Source organism: Puma concolor, chromosome D4, assembly GCF_028749965.1.
Source record: "Puma concolor isolate L17-30 chromosome D4, mPumCon1.1.hap2, whole genome shotgun sequence".
In the NCBI taxonomy this organism is placed as follows: domain Eukaryota; kingdom Metazoa; phylum Chordata; class Mammalia; order Carnivora; family Felidae; genus Puma; species Puma concolor.
Window position 1 is genome coordinate 84,998,544 of NC_141679.1, and position 25,084 is coordinate 85,023,627.

Sequence of the window (25,084 nt, forward strand, 5' to 3'; positions counted from 1 at the left end):
TTGCAGGTGTCCCCAAATGTCTGCAGATGGGGATGGAGGAGAGGACAGACAGTAGCTCCTCAGCAAAGGGGGTTCCTCCTTCTTTCCCCACCTTCACATCCTCTGGGAAGGCACCCTGCCCCGAGCCCGTGGCCTCCACCTGGTAGGCATGTAGGTGGGGGGACACTCCTCTGCAACCCCATCTAGTGGAGGAAGTGATGAGGAGCCTTGCACCCACCAAAGTGCCAGCACAGCTGTGCCAAGTCTGTGACAAGTCTGTGAAGAACTTAGGCTGCACACTGGGCCCCTGGGCCAGGGTCAAGGTCTGCGGGCCCTGTGGGTCAGGATGGGGGCCCAGAACACCTGGGTTCTTTACCTGCAGCTGGTCCTCGGGTCTGGAGACACCAGGGCACTGGCTGGGCCTCGACAACTCCTGCTGCGTGCCCTGGCTGGGCGAGGGGGTCCCCGGACTCCAGACTGTGGGCTGCCCACCACTGGGGTGGTTCACTTGGGGCTGCCCCGGGGACTCCAGGGCCGGAGTCATACCCTTGCTCCCCATCTTCCCCGTTCTAGATCCAGGCACCAGGTGGTTGCCACACAGAGAATTGGTACGGGTCCTGCTGGGCCACGAGGAGCTGAACAACCGGGAAGGTGGAGTCATCAGAGGAGGGAGCCTGGGGGCGGCAGAGGATGTGCTCTCAGTGTGTGCTCCCCACACCTTAGCAAGCACGGGGCAGGGATGGACGCTGTCAGGTACCCTGCTGAGCGCCTGCCCCAAATGTAGCCCAGTCACACCAAAGTGTGGGTGTCGTTGCCGCCTTCCTCCCCACCCTTGTTCCCCGGGCACTATTTACTCCTGCTCTGTGAGGTGGGAATTATCATATCTACTTATTAATTCAAGGGGGGGTCTATACAAACTAGCGTTCACTGGGGCAACAGGGTCACATCCTGCTGGAAATCTGGGACCTGAACTAACTGCAGCACGTCCAATTCGCGGGCTCTACCCCTGAGGCTTCCCAGGGGTGGGGGTCCTGTGAGAAGGGCTGGGATTTGCCATTTCCTGGGCTGGCTTTGGGCTAGCCGGTTTCCTCCCAGGTCCCTGCTTTGCTGTTCCTTGGGTGACATCTTGTGGCCAAGGACAGGTACAGACAATTGGCTGAAAAGGCTTCCTGGTGAAGGTTCCCCGCCACCACCCCCCCCACCCCCTCCCACTGCACCCCACCAGGCCCCTTTGGAGGAGGGGTCAGTGTGCCCAGGAGAGCGAGAGGCTCCTGGACACAGAAAGGACCAGCCCCCTTCATCGGGTCTTTCACCAAACTATTTGGTCACCTCTAGATGGACCCCGGGACTCCTTCATGCCCCCCTCCCCACTACGCACACCACGGTCCTCCTTGCCCGCCCTATGTTCTAGCAAACAATAACCATTATACCCGATCTAGAAAGTATTTCTATAGCAAGGTTATTATTCCCATTTCACAGATGAGACAGCAGCCCTCAGTCACATAGCCAATGAGTAACCCAGTCAGGACTTGAGCCCAGCACTGACAGGTTCCAAAGCGAGATGATCTTGCTGGACACAGTCCAGTTCTCAAACTGCGAGGACCCTTGCACCCTGGCCTTCAGGGAGGTGCTACCGAGGGTGCACATATTGTCAGTCACAATAATGCCTCGGGTTCTGGGACCATCTTCATGTGCCTGGCACAGCGTTGAGTGCTTTATACACGATACGTCACAGAGCCCTCACCTGTGAACTGGGTAGTATTATGAGCCCCATTTTACAGATGAGGAAGCTGAGGCTCAGAGAGGTGAGGTGGTTTATCCAAAGCCACATAGAAAATAAATGGCAAGGCTCGGATCTGATCCAAGTCTAGAGGATTTCCAAGTCCTTGTTTTTTTAGCTACTTGGGGGTCCTGTCTGGCCCTCTGCAAAATATCAGCCCGACAGGATGGGGTCGGGGGCAGCTCCCATGAGGCGAGAGCAGAAGGAGCTTCGCAAACTGTAGAGGATGGTACCCATGATGGGTCATTATCCTGATCCTGGGCGCACTCCTGCGCAGACGATCCTTTTGAGGGCAGGGCTAGACGCTAGTCGCCTCCCCGGTGCCCAGCATGAAGCCTGCCACCCAGCGGGCACCAGCAGATCAGGCTGAATAGGATTCTTTGGAGCAGGGACAGCCTACTTCCCCCTTCCCCACACACAACCAGGTCCACTTTGCCAGTGTCAAGGCCACGCCAAGGACAGACGGAGCGTCTCCACCTCCTGATTCGCCTTGTTCAGAAGAAGGGGTGACCTTCGCCTTTGTTGTGACAGGCTGGCACCTGGACTCCCGCGCAGGGACCGGTGGGGGGAGGGGGCCTGGTTGCTGGGGACCCCTCGCAGACCCCTGAGGAAACAGCAGGGCAGGCGGAATATAAATGCGGCTGTGAACGCAGAGGAACAGATGAGAGAGAGCCTCCAGGTGACTGGGTGGAGAGGACCCACCAGGGCAGCGCCTCCTCTCTGCGCACAGATTGAGCCCATGATGAAGATGAATGGAAACCCCTTTGCTGGAAAATGTGGAGGCAATCAAGACGGCTACCTGTGCCGAGGGGCCCTCCCACCAGCTCTGAGCAGGGAAATGTTAGGATTCGGAATTTCAGCCGCGGCCACGTGGTTAGCACAGAAACCAGGCAAAACTCGTGACAAGCGGCCCCAATTACAGGATAAATGATACAGGACGCCCGTTAGCTTGGCAGGAGTCAGCGGACTCAAACGGCGGCTGCGGGCGGGTCCGGGGCGGATGACAGCTCGCACAAAAGAAAGGCAGCCCAGATTGGTGAGGAACGCTGGCCCCCGCCTCGGGCCCCTCTGTGAGGTGGCCTTAATGACCAGAAGCCTCTGGAGCCGGTGGCTGTGGGGATTTTAAAGGCTGGGCGAGGGGGAAGGTGGGAGATTGTTTTGCGGGTTATCTAGCGTTTGCTGATGAAAACAAACCCAACTTGTCGCTTCCAAATCCCACACTGGGAGGCAGAACTGATGAGGACACTGTGTCTTCATCTTTCCAGGCCAAAAAATCCCAATTTTTCTCAATATGTCCACTGCAGAGCAATATGTGATCATTCGGTCGCATGCACAGTGGATCAGGAAGAAAGGTTTGCTGAGCGAATTAATATTGTCGACGAGATTGCAGGGGGCATGTTTAACTCACTTCAGGTGCTCTAGAAGATTCGCACAATGGATAAGCTAATTACAAATCATGCCTATTTATTCATTAAAAAGGGCCTGGGGGAAATTCAAAGAGGCAACACTGTCTTAACTTCATTCAATTTGCAGTCTGTGATTAAACGGAACACAGCTGCAAGACTCTAGAAATGTCTGATCCCCGCCTTTTTTTCCCTGGTTGAGACTGACCTCTTCTCTGGGGGCCATTTCTACCCTCAAGCAGGGTCTTGTCACCCTTCTTCAGCCCTTCAGACACTCGCTGGCTACTTGTGACTTTGGGCAGGTCCCTTCACCAGCCCACGTCTCAGTTTCCTCATCTGTATAGTGGGTCCCTGATCCTCTGGCTCTCTGGATTCCCAAGGAATAAAGAGGTGATGGATGTTCAGTGGCCGTTCCAGAACTCAGACAGTGGCTGCGTGTGAAGATTCCTTGTCTGCCTTCCCATTCCACCTCTGTACAGTGGGCTGCCTGCCCAGTGCCGGATGGAACTGGCCTGATGTCTCCTACCCATGACCCTGGGAGTCCAGGTGTCCCTCTGGGGCGGGGTGACCAGCTGTCTCAATTTACCCAGGGCTGAGGTGTTTCCTGGGGTGTGGGATTTTCGGTACTAAAACCTAGACAGTTCCAGGCAAACCCGGACAGTTAGTCACCCTGTGCTCAGAATCCCCCAAACCCCTCCTTATCTATGTGCCCTAAAATTAAAGTGGAAAATAGAGCTAACTTGATCTTCAGTCCTTGCAAATGTCTGGGAGGCCCACGGGTTGTTTATTATCATCAATAAATTATAAGAACTGAACAGCCAACATTTGCTTAGCATTTTCCGATTCACAAAGTGCTTTTAATTTACTGGATGGGTGTTTTGGGGCTTCCTTTCCATTTACTCAGCACCCACTGGCTGAGCCCCCAGAGCTGATGTGGGAAATAGGAATCCAGGGGCTGTAGCAGAAGCACTGGGTTCTTGTCCCTGGTCCCCTGTGAAGCCTCAGAGCTGGCAGCCCCTTGGAGCAGACTCAGCTGCACGGTTTCTGTCCCTCTCTCTGCCTTTTTCAGAGGCTTCCACATCTTAGAAAGGGACCCTAGCCACAAAGTAAAATACTAGCCTGATCCATCTGAAATTACTCTTTTTGTGGGTCCCGGTCAAATATGGGCAGCTTCATATGGTTCAACCTAATACAGTAGTGGTGAAGTTCAGGCCACGATGCAACCTGAGACTGTTAATTTCTCTGAGCCTCAGTTTCTCATCTGAGAAATGGGGATATTAATAGTTTCTCTGCCCCAGTGTTGCTGTTGGAATTAAATGAGATCATCCATGTATGGCATTTCAGTGATGCCATACGTGGCACATAGTAGGTGCTCTATGAATTAGAGCTCTTATGTTTGGCTTGTATCTGTGTGTGTCCTTCATCTTTCTGAGTTGTCTGTGGTCAGCCACGTGGCAGGCAACTGACAGGGTTGAATGAAGGAGCGGAAGTAAATGCATGCTTGTTTCCCAAATGACCTTGAACTCAGATAGGCTGCTTCCCCCTCTGCCAACCAAAGGGCTCTCCCTCTGCCCCCCTTCACTTGGAGACCTCTCGGTAAAACACCCCATTTCCCATGGCTCCCCTCAGGGGGCCTGATGGGTTGTGAGACATGTTTCCATCCCCCCTATGGTTTCTAAAACATACAAATCATTCTGGCTGCACTTCTGTGTTTCATTACTAGGAATGCACATTTGAAAACAACAGAGGGTGAGGTTTAAAAGCAACATGCAATTTTTATTACATATATCTCCAAATCTGCCATTAGGCCCGTCCCCGTGGTGTTATTGACCTTGATTCTTTCTCATTTGCATCCTGCATTTTTCATCCTTTGGAATATGGTGTTTTGGGACTTCTCCATCATTAAGTGGATTTACAGCAATTTCCCTGTGTGTTTTCTCCAAGGGATTCTGTTATGAGATGCACATTAAATCTCCATTAATACCTCATTATCCGACTGATAAGATTACCATGATAATGAGGCAGAAATTCTAATTGTTTCACTTCTTATTGTGCCTTCCATTTAATCCTTTACTCTACCTGGAAGTTGGTCATGAGCTGGTGAGCACCAGGCTGAAAAAGACTTTCCAAACAGAGGACCCGAGACTGGGGTTGTTGTGATCAATAGTGATGGGTTGGGGGGTGGGGGGAAAGGAGGTGGAATAGTGTTTAAATTAATTACATTTCCTGGGCAAAAAGTTTGGGAATGGAAAGCCATCTTAAGTGGGCCTAGTTGGCTTATGGAGCTCCCCTGCTCCTGTCTGAACCACACACACACACACACACACACACACACACGTGCACATGTGTCTATGTGCACACACAGGCATGTATATCAATGCACGGGCACATATCCTCACAGCATTCACACATGTGACCATGAGGCACATGTCTGAACTCCAAGTTCAAGAGAGCCTAGCCTCTTGACCTCATGCTGTTTTCCCACTGGCCTGGACTCTCTTCCTATCTCTGGAACTCTCCATGAACCTACGTTCCAGATTGATGAACCCATTTGACAAAGAGTCAGAGGCACCGAGCCAGAAGACGTTGTGGGGCGGGGAAGGGAGGGATAGAGACAGCGGGAGAAGAGGCCTCTTCAGGGCAGAGCCTGCGCAGGACTCTCTGTGAGGACTGCTCCCACCAGGGCATGTCCGGCCCCCTGAGTGTGCTCATCTGTGCCAGGTCAGCTCCCTCCATCTGCTGGGGAGGGAAGTCCCCTGCGACCGTCCTGGTAACACCGCCCCCCCACCCCCCCGCCCCAGCTGTACATCACCAGGAATCTCCCCTGAGACTCCTAACCTGGGCAGGAGCCCTCCCTTGTGGCAGAAAGAGCATTTCCAAAGATTCTGCAGGGATTTGGAAGCGGCCAGCAGGACGGTGGCCACCAGTGGCAGGGGGGGTGTGGCTGGAGAAACGGTGCGTCAGTGGGCCCAGTTCTTCAGGCGTCCCGAGGCCTGGCCCAGGCGGCAGACCTGCTTCCACAGACGGGATGGGCAGTGTAGCTGCCAGGGCTGGTGGGGCCCAGACATTGTAGATGTCTTAGATTTAATGGCAGACTAGTGCTGATTTTCCCGTTGCCTTCTGTGTTTCCTAGGGCTCCCGTAAGAAAACACCACAAACTGGGGGGCTTAAAACAAAAGAAACTAATGTTCTCACGTTTCTGGAGGCCAAGGTCTGAGATCAGGGTGTCAGCAGGGCCGTGCTCCCTCTGAGACTCTGGGTAGAACCCTTCCTGCCTCCTAGCCTCTGGCGGCACTGGCAGCCCTTGGGGTCCTTGGCTTGTGGCCGCACCCCTCCAGTCCCTGCCTCTGTCGTCACACGGCCGTCTTCTGGCCATGCATCTCCCTCCTTTTCTGATGAGGATACCAGTCCTGTTGAATTAGGACCCAAGCTAATGACCTCACATTAACTCAGTTGCATCTGCAAGGACTCTCCCGAAATGAGGCCACATCCTCAGGTATTGGGGGTTGGGACTTTAACGTATCTTTTGGGGGGGACACAATTCAAACCATAACACCTTCTGAAATATTAATATTAGCAATATCATTAGGCAAATACCAGTACAATTGGCAGGATTTGTGAATGGGTTTTCAGATGTTGAAGTTTGGGCCTCACTGTAATGATGTGTCCAAGGCTGGACTCTATTATACACGGTCCTTGAGGTCCCAGTTTCCAAGGCAGTTGTAGAACCACACATTGGCAGAACTGGGAACACTTCCTGAGACCAGTTCGACCCCATCATCTTCTTTATTTGTATTTTTTTTTTAATTTTTAAAACATTTTTTAACATTTAGTTATTTTTGAGAGAGAGTGAGAAGGGAGGGGCAGAGAGAGGGAAGGAGGGAGAAAATCCCAAGCAGGCTATGTGCTGTCAGCACACAGCCCAATGTGGGGGTCTCTTATGATCTGTGAGATCATGACCTGAGCCTAGATCAAGAGTTGGACACTTAACCAACTGAGCCACCCAGGCACTCCTTTATTTGTATCTCAATTACTCTAAAAGCAAACAAATTTTTCCCCTAAAAGCAAACAAATACAAAGTTTAAAAAATCCCAATGGTACCAAAAGCTCCTAATGAAAGCCTGCTGGCCCTTGACCCATCCCTACCTCCTTGTATGTATACACCCCACCTTGCTTACCTATTCATCCATCGGTGGACACTTAGCTTGTTTCCACATTTTAGCTGCTGTGAATAATGCTGCTATGAGTATGGGTGAGCAAATATCTCTTCAAGTCCCTACTTTAAGTTCTTTTGAGTATACCCCACAGTGGAGTTGTTGGATCCTATGGTAATTCCATGTTTAATTTTTTGAGGAACCACCATACCATCTCCAGAGTGGCTGCACCATTTTCCATTTTCACCAGGGAGGCACAAGTGTTCTGATTTCTTGAACACTTCCTTGAACACCGCTTGTTTTTTTCTGTTTTGATTGTTCATTTGTTTATTTTAAATAATAGCTGTTCTAATGCGTGTGAGGTGGTATCTCATAGTAATTTTGATTTGTATTTCCCTAATGATTAATGATATTGAACATCTTTTCACGTGCTTATCGGTCATGTGTATATCTTCTTGGGAGAATTGTCTATTCAAGTCTTTTGCCCATTTTTGACTCGGGTGTTTGGTTTTCTGTTATTGAGTTGATATATATATATATATATATATATACACACACACACACATTCTTGATATTAATCCCTTATCAGATGTGTATCTTCTCCAGGTTGCCATTTCACTTTCTAATGCCCAGAGCCCAAGATTTATTTATTTATTTATTTATTTATTTATTTATTTATTTATTATTTTAAGTAAACTCTACACCCATCGTGGGGCTGGAACTCATGACCTGGAGATTAAGAGTTGCACTCTCCACAGACTGAGCCCACCATGCACCCCTCCCAGGATGTATTTCTATTCCTCCCCCAGAGTAGAAGGGTGTTTCTGTTTGATTCCCATAACTGCAATGGGTCTGAGGGCTTTCTCTGACCGGCTCTCGGCTACTTGAGGCTCTTGTTCCATAGTGGAGAGGGTGGAAAAGGCTTCATACCTTTCCCACAGTGATCAGTGATCTAGGAGGCCTCTTGCCCTGCCCTCAATCTTTCTTACGAGCACCGGGTGAGGTACTTGGAGGCGAGCTTTTGAGTGGGTAGGAACTCACCTGTGTCTGCAGCTCCCAGGATTCTGTACCTCACACTATCTCACACCACACCTTTAGCAAGTTACCCACATTTTACCTGGATTCTTAACAGCTTGCATGGCGTCTGAAGTCTGTACCATGGGTCCTGTCTCTCCTTGGAGTTTAGTTAGTGGTCCTATAACCTTAGCTTAGAAAAGCTGTGATTTTGTTAATTATCCACCTTTATAGAAGCTGCAAGTCTACTGTTGTGCTTGTACTAAGTGCCAGGCTGGGCCCAAAAGGGGATAACACAGGTGCCGGCCCCGCCCTGATGGACACATAGCTGTCCTAGTGGATCTTGTTGGAGCCCTGCAGCGTCCTGAATCATTGGGAATTACTATCTCTACTGTACAATGGCAGAGCTGAGCTCTGGCGGGGAAGCCAGCCCACCAAAGCTGGGGAGGCAGTTCTGGTCCTGGTCTAACTCCTCCTCAGGTCCAGGTGGCAGCTGAGTCCTGCCTGGGGCTGGTGTCCAGGGCTTTGGTCACTGGACCTGGGTCTCCTCTTCCCTTCCCCCTTGCTCACCAGTCCATGCCCTCAACCCCACAGGAGGTAGACTGGGCCCTGTATCCATTTCTGAGGCTGAGTGTGAGGGGTGGGAGGCCAGGCTTGGGAGGTGGATTGCCAGGCTTTGAATCTGGCTCTGTCACTCATCAGCTGTGACACCGGGCAGGTGAATTCTCTCCTCTGAGCCTCAGTTTCCTCCTCTGTAAAATGGGAATAGTGTATCCCTACCTTGCAGGTGGTTGTGAGGCCCACATGAAAGAATATGTGAGGTGCCCACCGTACCAGGCCCCTGGCAAGGACAGAGCTGGGTGGGGAGGAGGCGGCTCTGCCCAGAAGCTGCTGAACTGATTTATCAGACCGTCCAGGATGGCATCTGCTGTCGGCCACCATGCTCTACCCAGACATGCTCCAAAGGGGCAGCCTGCCAGTCTGCCTTCTGAATGAACTCAGACCAGCCTGTTGTGAATTTAACAATGAAGCCATCCAGGGAAGATTTAGGGCAGCCCAGGACCCAGGTAGCAAATCTGGGCTTCCGGCCACTGTTAGGAGTTGAATTTATCTCTGATATCCCCCTCCCCATTCCTATGTTGAAATCCTGACCCCCAGTACCTCAGAATGTGACCTGATTTGGAGACAGGGTCTTTACTGTGGTAATCAAGTTAAAATCTTTTTTTAAAGTTTTATTTATTTTGAGAGAGAGATCGCGCACGAGTGCAAACGGGGGAGGGGCAGAGAGAGAGAGAGAGAGAGAGAGAATCCTGAGCAGGTCCTGGGCTGTCAGCACAGAGCCCGACGTGGGACTCGATCCCATGAACTGTGAGATCATGACCTGAGCCAAAACCGAGAGTCAGACGCCTAACTGACCAAGCCACCAGGCGCCCCTTAAAATCTTTACTTTTATGTTGTAGGAGGAAGTGCAGGTTTTGATGGAGAGGCTGGAGGAGGGGGGGCTGGGATGGACTGAGCATCGGGGGGGGGCTTAGAGAAAGGGGACTCCGGTTGGAGGCCTTGCAGCCCTGACTACTCTTCCCGGAGGAAGCCTGATGTGCAGAATCTTGGATGATCTACGGGTTGACAGGAGAGTCCTGGGATGAGAAACACTTGGGTGCTCTGGATGCTGGAGGCCCCCCGACCCAGGCTCATCCATGGAGGGGTGTGGCTCACACCATCTATCACACAAACCCCAGTTCTCAGCACGCCTCACCGCCCTCCCCCAGAGTCAGTGCAATGGTTACAACACTTGATTACCTCTGTAAAGACCCTGTCTTCAAGTAAGGAAGTCATTCGTCATTGGGCCCTAATCCAGTATGACTGGTGGAGACTAGTGTCCTCCGATAAAGGGGGAATGTGGGCCCAGAGAGCACACAGGGAGAGCGCCATGTGAAGTTACAGCACAGAAGGGACAGCCAAGGGACACAAAAATTACGACCACCAGAAACTGGGAAAAGGTCCTCCCCCAGAAGGAATCAACCTGGCTCACACCTGGATTTCAGTCTTCTGGCCTCCACGACTAGGGGACAGTAAGTGTCAGCCATTCCTCCACCCAGGCTATGGGATTTTGCTGCGGTGGCCCTAGGACACTTCTACAGCCACTAAACCACACTGTCTTCACTGGACAGGGCTTGGGGGCCAGGTTGACTCCGGCCGGCTCCTTCACCCTTCACTTCCTGTGGTGCCTTGGAGTTACTTCCCTCCCTGAACCTGGCTTTCTTCATCCGTGCTGGGGGGCGAGCGTCCCCGCCAAGCCACCCCACCAGAGCTATTTCCACTGGGCCACGTGCTCTCGGTTTTGGAGGGGAAGTGTCCCCTTTCTGCGTAGCCTGGACCCTGCTGCCCTCCAGCTAGAGAACATCCATCAAGCAGAGATGATGTGGGTCACCAGACTCCGCTTTCTGCCCCTTGTAGACCTCAGACATGGCCCAGGGTCTTGGTCCCGCTGCAGGGCTGGCCCAGGGCTGGGGCTATGCTCTCCAAGATGTGAGTCAGGTCTAGTGGGGCAGGAGTACTCTGTTCTCCCAAACCAGATACTTCCCAGAGGAGACTCAGCAAGTTTGGAAGCTGGAAATGCTTTCATGGATGCCTCTTTCCCTTTGTGTACAGGTGGGGAAACAGACACAGGAAAGGCAGGGCCTGGCCCAAGGCCCCGCAGAAGGGCAGGGAGGGGACTTTGGTGGTGTGGGGCCATGTCCCACAAGCTTCCTCGAGCAGAAAACTCTATCTGGCAGAGGGACCAAGGCCCTCCTCTCCACCCCCTCCCCCAGAGCTGCTTCCTACTGTCCTTCTCCACTCGAGGACCGGACAGAATTTGTCTCCATGCTCTCTCACCTCCCAGCCCTGACACAGGTGTCTCTGGTGCCCAGCAGGGTCCCTCCTGGGCCACCGAGAGTGTTATGGGATAACGGTCTATATATAGTTAGGCCTGACATGGTGCGGAAGGGCTTGGGAAAGTGATGCCCCTGAAGGAGAAATTGGGGGACCTGGGGAAGTCTTACCGGCCGGCCAGTCCGAAGCCTGTCCAGCCACCCAGCTGTTGGCTGTAAAGGGGGCGCTCAGGGAGAAGTCTATGCGGGGCTGTTGCTGATGTGGGGCTCCCCTCGGGGGGTCTGCAGCTGTGGGTTACACAAGGCACACACAGTCCCCTTGATGTCGGGGTGATGGTTATCTCCCAACTGTGTCACACTCGCCTTCCGATATCCTAGACTGGAGCACGATACCTGCCTCAATGCACTTCACATTCTCTAATGAGATGATGGGAGAGGGAGAGAAAGAAAAAGAATTGATTCTATATAAGTACATCTCTATGGAGACAAGGAAGAAATACAAGTGACTACAGGGGCACCTCAGTCAAACATCTGACTTCGGCTCAGGTCATGATCTCACAGTCCGTGAGTTTGAGCCCCGCATCGGGCTCTGTGCCGACAGCTCAGAGCCTGGAGCCTGCTTCGGATTCTGTGTCTCCCTCTGTCTCTCTGTCCCTCCTCCACTCGTGCTCTGTCTCTGTCTCTGTCTCTCTCAAAAATAAATAAACATCAAAAAATTAAAAAAAACAATGCAAGTGACTACAGTCCTTGCTTCTACAACAGGCCACATGACAGGAGCTGGAATGAATTCCTCTTCCGCTACCGTTTCACATGCTCTTTGTCCATGTCAAGCAGCAGCCGGTGTGGTTCCTTGCCTGCTGGGGTGACCCAGACCTTCATTCCTGAAGGGTCTATGTCACTAATGCTCCTGCCCGTTTTCCATTCCAACCATACCCGTCCAAACCCCCACTGTATGTTTAGCAACCCTATTTCACTGTATAAAGAACCCAGTGTGGCCAGATGGCAGGCTCAGCTTCCAGCTTTAGTGGAACTATTGTTGTGTCCCTGGTAGGAAGTTTCCTCCCCTGGGAACTCAGAATTGCAGAATGGGAAACAAAATTTTGCTAGATGATAAGGAGACGGGCTAGGCCTTTTCTATCCTTCGACCCCCGGACCCATGCATCCTGGCCGTGGGCGCAATAGCAACCCATGTTGCCTGCTCATTCAGATCACGTGCCCATCCTGGGGGACACTGCCCCAGCCCTGCAGTGTATCTTCAAAAGGCCGTTCCACCATTCCACCTGCTTTAGCACGATAGGGATTCCACAGGCCCTTTACTTTGGTGCAAAACGAGTTCCTTGGTCAGAAGCCAAGCTTGTCGGTACACCACAATGGTGGCTGAGGCATTCTGTAGGTGTAGTGGTTTTGGCAGGGAAATGCACGCTCGGGATAAGCGTCTATACCAAGGAGGACAGAGTACTGCTCCTTCTATGATGGGCGTGGCTCACAGTAATCCACCTGCTGCCAGGTAGCTGTCTGATGTCCCTGGGGAGTGGTCATCTGGGGGCTCAGGACGCTAGTGTGATGGCCTGTGGAAGAGGAGGGATCTCAAGGCCCCCGTGGTCTAGCCTGTGAGAGACGGCTGGATAGTTGACACAGCCCTGAAGTAGGATGGGGAGGGTCTATTGCCCACCCTACCAACTGAAAGTTAACTGCTTTGATCAGGGAAGGGGTACCAGATGCACTGGTCAGCTCCAGCCAAAGAAACCACATCTGGAACAGCAGCTGCAATTGGGATCCCCACCTGAATGAGTTTACGATGCCTCCTGCCTTTCTGCAAGTTCCATCAGTCTTCTGTACAGACCCGATCTCGGTGAGTTGAATGGGGACGTCATGGGAATCACCACCCCCACATCCTGCATGTCCTTGGGGGGGTGCACACTCTCCCTGCAATCCCTCTGGGTATGCGGTTTGCTTCCGGCTTACCCTTTTGGTGGGGGGCTTTCTTTTGGCCTTGCCTCCCGTAAGAGCCCTCACTGCACAGGTAGGGGAACCACCGGTTGTTCAAGATGTCAATTCGAACTGTGCTTTCCAAAACTGGGAAAACAACCCTGAGCTGTGTTCAGGGACCTACTGTGTCCACATGATCTGGCGCTCAACCAGCTTATCCTAATTACCTGATTACTGCAGGTGATTTCCTGCAGTATTCTTAACACATGGCCATGCATGCTTTGACGTTTCCCCCATCAAGAGGTGGGGTCTATGTCCTCTTCCCTTGAATGCGGGTGGGCTTGTGTCTGCTTCAAGCAATAGACTGTAAAGGAAGTGACGCTGTGTGACATCTGAGGCCAGGTCACACAAGGTGAGGCACTTTCTACCTTGTTTTTTGGCACACTTGCTCAGGGAAGTCAGACCCCTCCCAGACCGTCACCGGTCTCAGCTGAGGCCTGCCTATCAGCCAACCTTGCCAGGGAACCAGATATGTGAGCAAAAGTGTCTCAGACCCCCCAGAGCAGCCCCTTGCCAGTGATCTCAGTTGACCGCACAAGGAATGAGAGAATCCCACTGAGCCCCATCCGCACTCCTGGTTTACAAGATAAGAAGATGGTTGTGGTTTGTTACACAGCAGTAGATAGCCAGAATACCTCCAGAAGCCCTGACTCTGAGTGGACCGTGGCGGCATTTTGGGTCTTCTGGAACTAATGTTGGCTCCGAACCAGCCTCCAATAATCCCTAAAATATCTTGTAGTTCCTTCTCTCCAATGCACACTCTGGTAAGTGGCCTCAGGGCCCTTTGAAGGAACATCAGGAGGAAATTTTACAGCATACAACGTGGCTGTGTGGCAGGGTCCTTCCTCAAGCGGATCCGGACTCCTCTTTCACTCAAGGGGCTCTGCGTCCATGAACGGCCCAGTCTGGAGGGGCCGCCATTTTCTACTTTGTTGCTTCAGTTAGATTTCTATTTACCAGACCTGCAGATTTCTGCTTATACAAATCAAGATTTTATTAGGCTGCTCACTTATTTCAGTCTTGGGAGCACTGTGATTGATTGATTGATCAATTAATTGATCCCATTCCCCTGCCCACCCCCCAAACTTAGGGGATGGTTGAACAGGTGTTACATAATAAGCCCACTTCTGCATTTGGGCACTCTCTTGAATTATTGGATACTTTCTTCTACACTAAAGAAATTCTAGAATCTCAGCTACACTCAGGGTAGGCTACACTTGGGGTCCAGGTTTCAAGAACCAACTGAGCAAACCTTCTAGTTGCTTGAGCTAGCACAAGGAATCCAGGATTCGATTGGGTGCTTAGCGCACCCACCCACGTCAATAAATTTGCCCAGATGCAACATTATATTCCTTCTGTTAGGATGTGCCACACTTGGGGTCCATTGCCATACACGGTTCCCTGTTGATATGAGCTGGCAGCATCTTGTAATGCTTTGGTGTGTCCCACGCCTCCTCATGGGTCACACCTTATACCTGACCTGAAACTTCCAGGCCCTGAGTCTGGTTATAAATCTAGAAGCAACGAGAAGTGGGGTGGGGGCGGGGGGAGGTGGTCTTGAGGAAGATCACTTTCCCCTGCAAGGACACCACCTCAGGACAGGCCACCAGAGATTCACCAGGTATAGAGAGGACCTCTGGCTCTTCAGTCAGACTTTGATCTGGAAAGCCCTGAGCTCATCTTTGTTTTCCAAAGTTTTCCAGTGCACTTAGAAGCAACCAAGCAGCCCACAGTCCCTATTTATTTCCACTGACTCATGCTATGCCAGCTGCTGCTTGGTCACCCAGAGCCTTCCAGAGGCCTTGACTGCAGGGGTCTAAAGGTGATAATTTACGTGACTACTTCACTGTTGCATGGCATGGACCAGCAGTGTCCCCGGCACCCCCAGGCACCCCAATAGCAGGTATTTAACACCTCCAGATCTACCCAGAACAGAGAACCAATGCCAGATTCCCATCCTGAAGGTTCTCTGTTCCGGAAGCATTGCCAATGCCAATAGCTATCCGGCAAGGTGGTGGTCGGGAAGCAGAGCCACTGTGAGTGTTACAGGACAGAGACTCATCATGTGTATATTATTTTTAGAAAAATTTTTAATGTTGATTTATTCTTGAGAGAGTGAGAGAGAGAGAGAGAGAGAGAGAGAGACAGAGCATGAGTGGGGGAGGGACAGAGAGAGAGAGAGGGAGACACAGAATCTGAAGCAGGTGCCAGGCTCCGAGCTGTGAGCCCAGAGCCCGACGTGGGGCTTGAACTCACAGGCTGTGAGATCGTGACCTGAGCCGAAGTCGGACGCTTAACCGACTGAGCCACCCAGGCGCCCCTCATGTGTATACTATATTAGGCCTGACATGATTGTGGGAGGGGCTGGGGATGCGAAGTGGGGCTTGGGGTCAGAGAAAGATTCTCCCCCAGGGCAGCCTGAGAAGCCAGGGATGTCTGCGGCCGCTGGAAGCTGCCACCCCTGTGGGTTCTCGGCCTGGTGCTGTTGCTCATGTTTAAGCGAGGGGCTCTTAAGTAAATGATGGAAATTGTGCTGCTTTTACTCATTTCGCTCTCGAGTCGTCCTCGCAAATTCTGAGCTAAGTCCAGTCATTATCCCCACTTTTCCGACAAAAGAACAAAGGCTCAGAGAAGGGCACATGACTGCCTCTGGGCCAGATGGCATGCTCAGCTTGGTCTGATTCCAGGGACCAATAAACACATGAAGCCATGCACCTGGGTAAGAAGAAAGGAAGTCAGGGGAAGATTCCTGTGAGTTACTCATTTTTAAATTGTTTTTTACTGAGCACGTGCAGCCCTTACTGCCCAGTGCTCACAATGGCAGTGACCCTGCTGTTATCATTATTTGTTTAATTTTCCTGAAAGGGAGACAGAGCAAGCCTCCCAGGACCCAACCCAGAGGCCACATTGGGCCTCTCCGGGCAAGCCTCACCCTCACAGTGGTCATAAAGTTGCTTCTGGAACAGCGTGCCCGGGCTCAAATCCCAACTCCACCTTCACCACGTATTAGTGGCATGATTTCGGGCAGGTTTCCTCTCTTGGCCTCAGTCATCCCATCTGTAAAATGGGGATAATAATAGAACCTACCTCACAGGGTTGTTTGAAGATCAAGCAAATTAATATTTGCAAAGAACATACAACAATGACTGGCACATAGTTAAGTCCTGTAACAGCATTTGCTTAAACACACACGCACAAATACACATACACACATACTTGCTAGAAAACGTTTGAGAGTGATCTGAGCAGTACGTATCACATTTTTTAAAAAGCGGGCTCCAGGGGCGCCTGGGTGGCGCAGTCGGTTAAGCGTCCGACTTCAGCCAGGTCACGATCTCGCGGTCCGTGAGTTCGAGCCCCGCGTCAGGCTCTGGGCTGACGGCTCAGAGCCTGGAGCCTGTTTCCGATTCTGTGTCTCCCTCTCTCTCTGCCCCTCCCCCGTTCATGCTCTGTCTCTCTCTGTCCCAAAAATAAATAAAAACGTTGAAAAAAAAAAAAATTAAAAAGCGGGCTCCACACCCAGCGTGGAGCCCAACACAGGGCTTGAACTTACCACCCTGAGATCAAGACCTGAACTGCGATCAAGGGTCGGATGCCTGAGCGACTGAGCCGCCCAGGCGCCCCTACCTATCAAAGTTTTAAATGAGCAGCGCCGATTCAGCAGTGCCACTGTGTGAACTCTGTCTGGTAGACACATCCATACAAATTCGTCGTGATAAATAGTGAAGAATGTCTACTGCAGTGTTATTTGTGAGGTCAAAAAAATGGAAACGATACAGATGTTTAAGCAAAAGGGGAGTGGTTAAATAAATTAAGGTACTTCAGCAAGTGGGGGACTACCCACAGGGGAAAAGAATAAGTTTCGTGTATTGGGTTGAGTCATCTGAACTTGCTAACATTTGACCATTTTTGATTTACGAAGTGGTAACGTGGCAATTGCAGATGATGTAATCCAATATGGCGCACTTGTGTTAGCGCAGACTGAGCTGCGGCAACAAACAAAACCAACATGTTTGTTGCTACAGTAACAGACCCCGGCTACAGAGGCGTGATCAGTGAAGGAGAGGGGGCTCTCTTCCCTTAGGTGCTTCTGGGACCCGGGCTGAAGGAAGAGTCTGACATCTTCAGCGGGTGTGTTGTGTTGTGTTGTGTTGTGTTTCCTTGCTGGCCTGAAGAGAAGGAGCATAGAGGAGCACGTGACCCAGGCCTAGAAGGGGCACCTCTGACTTGGGCTCACATTCGGCTGCCAGAGAACTCAGTCATGTGTCAGACGGAGCTGCAAGGAGGCTGGAAAATGTCTAGCCGTGAGTCTGGGAAGAGGAAAAGATGGGTTTTGGTGGATGGATGGGACGTCTCTGCCCCAGTACGTTCTAAGCCTTCAGAATGGGGGCAATAACAGTAGCCACTGCACAGGAAATGGCATAAGGTCTGTGTCCTTATCACAGCCCTGGCCTATTGTGAATGCTCAATAAATTTTAGTGTGGCAGCTACCTCCCAGAGGCTCCCAATGGAATTGAGTTCCAAGCGCGCACTAGGGTAACTTGCCTGGTAACTGTGGCTAATTGTATCTCCCCACATACAATCGGTTATTGACATTCCACCCAATCTGAACCCGGGCAGAAACTTCCTGACTGGTGGCAGAAGTGATGCTGCATGACGTCTGAGGCCGGTGGTGACAGGACCCATGGTTTCCACCTGACGTTTTCTGTGTGTGTGTTGGGGGGCGGGGGGGTGATTGCTCTTGGAACCTGGCCACATGTTTCAGGAACCCAGGCCACCTGGAGAGGGTACCTGTGGGGGTCTCAGGTGACAGCCTCAGCTAGGCCCCCCAGTGGGCAGCCAGCATCAGCTACCCCACGTGTAAGCGAGAGACCTTCCGAGGATTCCAGCCCCAGCCTTTGAGTTTTCCAGCGGAGGCTTCACTATGGAGGAGAGAGAATTCGTCCCTGCAGTCTGCTTTCCTGACCCACAGAAATCTTGAGAAGTAGCAAATCATCGTTGCTGTTTTAAGCTACTAGCTTTTGGAGCCGTTTGTTGCATAGCAATAAGTGACCAGGACGGTCCCTTCCCTTTCCTCACCTGATTTCCCCACTTGCCTCTCCTCGTTTTTCCTGGGTCACCTCCTAGACCATCCACCTGCCTTCTGGTTCTCGTCTCAGGGTCTGTTCTGGGGGAACCGGCAAAGGCACACATTATCTGGAAAAGATACACGCAGGAAAGTGGCAAATGGAAAATTATTGAGTACTTTCTCTAGGTGGGTTTGAGAACCAGAAACTTTACGTTTTAGTCAATGTATCTGAATAAGTGACTTTTTTTGTTTTATTATTTTAATTTTAAATAATTTACACTTTAAGCAATTCTTCATTATAATTTTTAAAAATACAAAAATTGTGAGTTTGAGCCTGTGACAGCTCAGAGCCTAGAGCCTGCTTCAGATTCTGTCTCCCTCTCTCTCTGCCCCTCCCCGACTTGTGCTCTGTCTCTCTCTCAAAAATAAACAAACATTAAAAAATATTTTTTAAAAATACAAAAACTGTCCATAAAACCAGAGGCAGTTCTCATAAGACACAATGGATAGAATGGGTTGACTTGAGGAGGACAGCTTCTGTCGTCAGCCCCCGTCCAGCAGCTAAGTGGGATGGGATGAATCCTTCCCCCTCCCCCTTCTTCTTTACACTTTATCTATCATTTTTAAAACTATTTTATTTATTATTTATTATTTATTTATTATTTTACAGAAAGAGAGCACAAGTTGGGGAGAGGGGCAGAGGGAAAGGGAGAATCCTGAGCAGGTTCCACACTTAGCGTGGAGCCCGATATGGGGCTCGATCCCATGACCCTGGTATCATGACCTGAGCTGAAATCGAGAGTCGGTCATTCAACTGACTTAGCCACCCAGGCTCCCCTTTTTTAAGCTTTACATAAACTAAGAAAATTGAGCTTCATACACGTAACATAATGGCATGAAGCACATTCACACTGTTGTACAACCCTCACCATCATCCATCCACAGAACTTCTTCATCTCCCCGAGCTGAGGCTCTGTACCCCTTAAACACGAACTCCCCATTCCCTCCTCCCCCAGCCCCTGGCAGCCGCCCGTCTACTTTCCGTCGCTACGAACTTGACTGCTCTGGGGACCTCATCTAAGAGGAATCACACGCTATCTGCCCTTTTGCATCTGGCTTATTTCACATAGGGTGATGGTTTCTGAAGAGGTCCCAGGATCACTCTCATGGTCACGGCCACTGGTGGCCATGCTTCCTGGCATGAGACCTGCACCCTCCCTGCTCAGGTGCGGCTGGCGGGCGAGGCTGGCGGATGCGGCAGGCAGACGTGGCTGGCCCAGACACTTTGTTCCGGACCAGCTCACGGCGCCTCTCCTTCCCCAGTTCCGAACAGAATCGCCGGGCGAGGGTTAATCAACATTCAGTCATGTTTCCAAGTTTAAATGGAGCATTTGTTTAATTATGTGTAAGTAGCAATACATTGTGGCCATTATCTAAATCACTATTTTATTTCCTGGATGTGGTTTCATAATGCAGGGTTTCTGCTCTAGCCTAGCATCATTAACAGAGAAGAGTTAATGAATATAAAAGCGTAAAGGCTAATTACACTTTAATTTACAATCATGGTCTCATTTTGGGACCACATGAAATCTGTTTTGAAAACAATTAAAAAAAAAAAACCCGCTCTTGCCCTGGTAAGTGGAGGGACCCCGGCCAGGAGCCCGGCTCTGGCTGCCACATCCAGCATTGGCTGGCACGGATCCCCTCTCTGGTGCCATTACTGGGAGGCTGCTGAGGCCAAGTTCAGCGCCCTGTGACTCTGTCTGTTGTTTCCAGCAATTTTCCTCTTGCCTTCAGTGTCTGCCCTTGTGGCTGCTGGGGAGAGTTGGGGGAGCCCCATCAGGAGCACTGGAGGCCTGTGCACGCTGCTCTGACGTGGCCTCACATTGAGAGGCAAGCTGGTCAGAATTACCGTGGTTTCAAAGGTGGTGGTGACGAAAGTTCGTCTATTAAGTTTACTAAGTTCCTATCGTATTTAGACACTAGGCTGGGTACTTTTACACGTATTATTTATTCCTTGAAATTGTTATTGGGGTGCTGGGGTGGTTCAGTCGGTTAAGCATCGAATCTTGATCTCAGCTCAGGTCTTGATCTGAGTCATTAGTTCAAGTCCTGCATTGGGCTCTATTCTGGGCGTGGAGACTACTGAAAAAAAAAAACCCTGCTTATCAAAGGCAATTAGTCTCCCTGAATTTTGAACTGATCCCTCTGAAATGCTTAACGGAATGATGGAATACTTTTTAATTTTCGTGGGCATAATAATGGCATTGTTGTTATACAGAAGAATGTTTTTATCTTAGTAGAGGAAAAGAAGTTTGGGGATGAAGGGTCATGATGTCTGCCACTTTCTTCTAAATGGCTCAGGAAAGAAAAAAAATATATATAGAGAGAGTGATAACTGGACAAAGTATGAATCATTGTTGAATCCAGATAGAGGGTATACAAGTGTTCATTGGCCAATTCTTTCAACTTTCCTGTGTTTTGAAATTTTTATAATAGAATAATTATATTATATTATAAATATATAAGTTATAATAATTATAATAAAAATTGGGGGAAAAAAACATCATCCCTCTGGCTTCCACAAATTATTTTGCCTTCTTTTCTTGTTAAGTAAACTCCCTTTTCCCCCCAGCAGAGGTCAAAGTTCCATTTAATTAAGCCCAGACTTTGTCTGTATAATTTTGATTAATGGATTACTGAGGTCTGGAATAATAACTAATCAGATAATCAAATAATAATTAATCAAATAAATATGTACAAACCAAAAAAAACCAAAAGAAAGCCACAGGGAGGGTAGTGAGCCGTCATACCTAACTTGCCTTTTTTTGCTTCTGAAACCCTCACTTCGGGCTCCCCTTGCGAGGAAAAACCATTGGTGAGAAAATACCAGCAGCTATTACCCACTGATGGCCGCTGGTGGGGGGGTGGGGGGGCGGGGAGGGGCAGTAAAGGGACCCTTTCAGCCAGGCTGGTGGGCTGGTGCTGTGTAGGTGGTGTCACTTCTGGGAATTCATCCCCAGGAGACATGGTGGGGGGGAAGGCTGTTGGCTGCAAGATCGTTTATGTTAAAAATAACGGTAGGACCAACCGAAATGGAAAAATCTGAAAAGAAACGTCAAAAATTTCTTTATAATTCCAGCAATAAGGTGCATTTTAACACTTTCTGTTTGTCTCAACAGAGTTTGCAGTGCGGGCTCACAAATCCGTGGGGACCAAGCCAGGCCAATCAGAATGCCTTCTCCAGGAATTTGGAAAGGTGGCCAAGGAATCCCAGACTCCGCGGGAAATCTGGGAGCTATCAGGGGCCATCCTGCTGCCATGGGGGCTGAGGGCCTTGAGTGCCACCACAAGCATGAAGCAGACACAAGGAGAGAAGCAGCGGGAGAGCGCTGGGGAGACCAGACCTTTCCTGGTCCTGGGTCAAGGCCACGGTCCTGCCTTTGGTTTTAGAGACTCCCCTGCAGCATTTTATTAAATTCGCTTTTTTTCATGTTTAACCTGGCTTGGGTGGGTTTCTGCTACAACCAAAGCAGTTTTAATATATTGAGCCTGCATTATTTTAATAGTAGAAAGGAAAAGAATAGTAATTACAGCCATTCACTGACTGCGCTGGGGACTTTGTGCTGTGCTGCCTGTCGCCTGGATGAGCCCTCCCTGGTTCCAGCTTCCACCAGGTGGCCCCTGGAAACCCCATGTCCTCCCTTTGTGCCCAGAGGGAAAGTGGCTTCCCGCTACAATCGTCTCTGGGTCACTGCCCTATCCAATTTGGCTTCTCAGCTCTTCTGTCTCCTGTGTGGTTAATACCTTGGATCACATTCCCTGTTTAAATACCGTGTTCCTGGCTGGACATTAACTGATACACATACGTTATCTCATTTTGTCCTCAAAATGCCCCTCTGCGGGAGGTATTAGGATTCCTACTTTGCAGATGAGGAAGCTCATGCTCAGAGAAGCTGAGTAATGTGCCCCAAAGCTTGTCACAAGCTGTGTGAGCTTGTATCACTGTATTGTACTAGGCTGCTTTTTAGAATCACCTTTATTAAAAACTAAAACCAAAACAGATCCTGACTTCCAGGCCCTTCCAGCCCTGCCCAGCTGTGCAAGAGCAAGGCTCTGCGGAGATCCCGCAGGCCCGGGAAACTTCCTCAGGCAAGCCCAGCTTCTCTCTGCCCCCAAACAGTGTGGGAGCTGATTCTGGAAGCCCCCTGTTCAGCGTGCCAGCCAAGAACCCTCGGGCAAGTGCACTTAACCTCTGAGCCTCGTTCTCGCCCCTGTCACGACAGAAGTCGTGTCTAGAAGGTGAACTCCTCCGTGTCCCTGGCTCCCCACAGACTTGGCACGAAGGGGCCTTGGGAAGTCATTGATGCTTAGTGACTGCACACTGGCCAGAGTGCCCACACGCAGCCTGGCATGGACTCACACCCAATAGCCTGCTCAGGTTTTCCGCTCCTGTCCCTTCACCAGGGGGCCTCAGTCGCCTGTGTGCAAATGGAGAGGGAGGAAGTGGTATCTGCCTCTCCAAGCATGGACGTGGAGTCCTTCTGTGACGTGGTCTCCAGCTGCCTCAGTTTCTTCCACTGTATCCTGCTGCGGGGTTCAGTGAGGATTCATGGTGGTGTCAGTCACTCTACTGATTCTTCTGTATCCACAGATAGATTCTTCTGAGTCTATAGTGTTTTGGGGGATGGAGCATGTCCATCTCATGTCACCCCTGAGGACCGTCCCCTTGCACTCCTCTGCTGGCAGGAGGACTCTGTGCTCCTCCCTCTGTTCCTCTCAAGGTTGCTGGGATGGGCAGCTCCTTGCCCCTTCTGGCTTGATTCTCCTAGAGCTACAGTGCAGTTGTGGAAGTTGTACACTGCACAATCCCAGGGGCATTCACTGTTCATGTTGAAGACATGGCAGATTTTCTAAAGTTAGGACAATTTCCTGAAAGATGGGAGTAAAGAGGTAGAAAGGGTGTCTTTTATGAATTCTCACAGAGATGCCAATGTGAACCGGAACCATTTCTATTTTGGGAGAATGACATCTCGACCCAGTGAACTCCATTCGACTTTCAAAGCATAGTTCCAATGATTCCTCCCCGGAAAGCCTCTGCTCTCTATGTAGGAATCACTGCCCATTTCCCCATCCAGGGCTCCCTCAGCTCCTTCCTTCCCTCTGCCAGGCTCTGAGCTCCTGGGTGCAATAATGGTTGCACTGGATGGGACTCCACCCACCCTCTGGCCTTTGCCTGCCGAAGGAGAGAGTCCATGGCATTCTAGAAGGCCAGCCTGGGCCTCAACTGGAAGGCTGATGGAGTTTCACAGGTGCCAGTAATGTTGGAGCTGGGAGGGCTGGCCAAACTCCCATCCACCTCCATTTTACAGATAAAAACACCGAGGCCCAAAGCAGGGAAGTACTTGGACAAGGTCCCAACAGTGAGTTGGGAGCCAAAGCCTCTTGACTCCCACTGAGGCTGTCTGCATCTGCTTCCCGCTACGTGGTGGAGAAGCCCCCCAGGGGTGCGTGATGGGTGGTGTTGAGGATAACGTGCAGATATTCAGGCCACCACTCCCAACCACCGCCCCGGAAGTCATTTCCAAGCAGCTTCCCAGGGAGAGTTTTTATTTTTTTTATTTATTTTATTTTTTTTTTCAACGTTTATTTATTTTTGGGACAGAGAGAGACAGCATGAACGGGGGAGGGGCAGAGAGAGAGGGAGACACAGAATCGGAAACAGGCTCCAGGCTCTGAGCCATCAGCCCAGAGCCCGACGCGGGGCTCGAACTCACGGACCGCGAGATCGTGACCTGGCTGAAGTCAGACGCTTAACCGACTGCGCCACCCAGGCGCCCCCCCAGGGAGAGTTTTCGACACGAAGCCGGAATATCTGGACCCCTTGGTGACCGATTCTCTGGCACAGCTGTAGAGGTCTGGGCTCGGGGTCTGAGGGCTGCGCAAAGACCTCGTCTGCAGCTGCCTGGACGCAGAGTGACCCTCTGTCCTGCCTGGCTGCTCCAGCCCCCCATCTCCAGCTCCCCTCCTCGTCTGATCCACTTCTTCCTTCCGAGATTTATTCCTGGGCCTCAGAGCCTGGAAATAATTTGCTGACAAAGCCCCATCCCAGGCAGGTGCTTTAATTGGTTTTGTGGGAGCAGGTCTGGGAGCGTCTATTTAGAAGGAAATAGAAATTATGGCGGCACCGCCTGTCCTTTCTCTGTAATGGGGACTTCGGAGTGTCTCTGTGTGGTGGGGGGCAGGGCAGCTCTGAGGAAGGCAGAGGCCTGGTCACCAGGAACCCCGGGTGTTTCTCTGGGATGCAGGTGCTTGGGCCTGAGGTGTCTGGGGCCATAGCTGCAGGCTGGCCCCGCCCCAGCCCCGCTCAGCCTCAGAATCGGGTAGGGCGGTGTCTCTACCTCACAGAGCTGAGGATGAGAAGCATCGGGGGCCGAGGGGGCAGAGGGGCAAGGACACGGCTGGGGTTAGAGCTCAGGGCCCTTTTCTCCATCCTTCTTCGGGGACACCCTCGCCTTTGCTCCGTGGGCACCCTCTAAAACATAAATCCCATTTGTAACCCCTTGACTCAAAGCCCTTCCACGCCCTCCCACTGCCTTCAGCAGGAAGCCAAATTCCTTAGCTTGACTTTCAAGGTCCCTCGCTATCTGATCTCTGATGACCTCCTCAGCCACATCATTCATTGCTCCTATCTGGTCCCCACCAATAGCCTCTAGCCTTTTCTACTGGGTACCTGTGTGTTCCCCTCTGTGCGTGCCACCCTGTGCTAACTCTGCAATTGCCCCGTGACTGAAGAGATCATCATGGCTTTCATTTTACAGATG